The sequence below is a fragment of the Arachis ipaensis genome, chromosome B5 (genome assembly GCF_059453495.1).
Source record: "Arachis ipaensis isolate K30076 ecotype BB chromosome B5, ASM5945349v1, whole genome shotgun sequence".
NCBI lineage: Eukaryota > Viridiplantae > Streptophyta > Magnoliopsida > Fabales > Fabaceae > Arachis > Arachis ipaensis.
In genome coordinates, this window is record NC_142440.1 from 119,304,264 (window position 1) to 119,305,082 (window position 819).

General features: G+C 41.6%; 1 non-coding gene across 1 annotated transcript; it reads left to right on the forward strand.

Annotated features, from left to right (window-relative positions):
* Positions 1–434: 434 nt before the first annotated feature.
* LOC148565559 (small nucleolar RNA R71) lies at positions 435–538 on the forward strand. Its single transcript, XR_015884875.1, has one exon. It is a non-coding gene; the product is annotated as a small nucleolar RNA R71 (small nucleolar RNA).
* Positions 539–819: the final 281 nt, after the last annotated feature.

The window sequence follows — 819 nt, forward strand, 5'->3', positions numbered from 1 at the left end:
GATTTCTCCATGTTGAGTTATAGGTGTTTCCATAAGGTTCACCTAAGTAATTAACCTCTGCTATTGCAGGGTTCTCAGGATCATAAGCTTCTTCTTCAGGAGAAGCCTCTTGAGTACTGTTGGATGCAGCTTGCATTCCATGCAGACTCTGAGAGATCATATTGACTTGCTGAGTCAATATTTTGTTCTGAGCCAATATGGCATTCAGAGTATCAACTTCAAGAACTCCCTTCTTCATAGGCGTCCCATTACTCACAGGATTCCTTTCAGAAGTGTACATGAACTGGTTATTAGCAACCATGTCAATGAGTTCTTGAGCTTCTGCAGGCGTTTTCTTTAGGTGAATGGATCCACCTGCAGAAGTATCCAATGACATCTTAGATAACTCAGACAGACCATCATAGAATATATCCAGGATGGTCCATTCTGAGAGCATGTCAGAAGGACACTTTTTGGTCAACTGTTTGTATCTTTCCCAAGCTTCATAGAGGGATTCACCTTCTTTCTGTCTGAAGGTTTGAACATTAGCTCTAAGCTTGCTCAGCTTTTGAGGAGGAAAGTACTTGGCTAAGAAAGCCGTGACCAGCTTATCCCAAGAGTTCAGGCTGTCTTTGGGTTGAGAATCCAACCATAATCTAGCTCTGTCTCTTACAGCAAAAGGGAAAAGCATGAGCCTGTAGACTTCAGGATCTACTCCATTAGTCTTAACAGTATCACATATCTGCAAGAATTCAGTTAAGAACTGAAAAGGATCTTCAGATGGAAGTCCATGAAACTTGCAGTTCTGCTGCATCAGAGAAACTAACTGAGGTTTTAGCT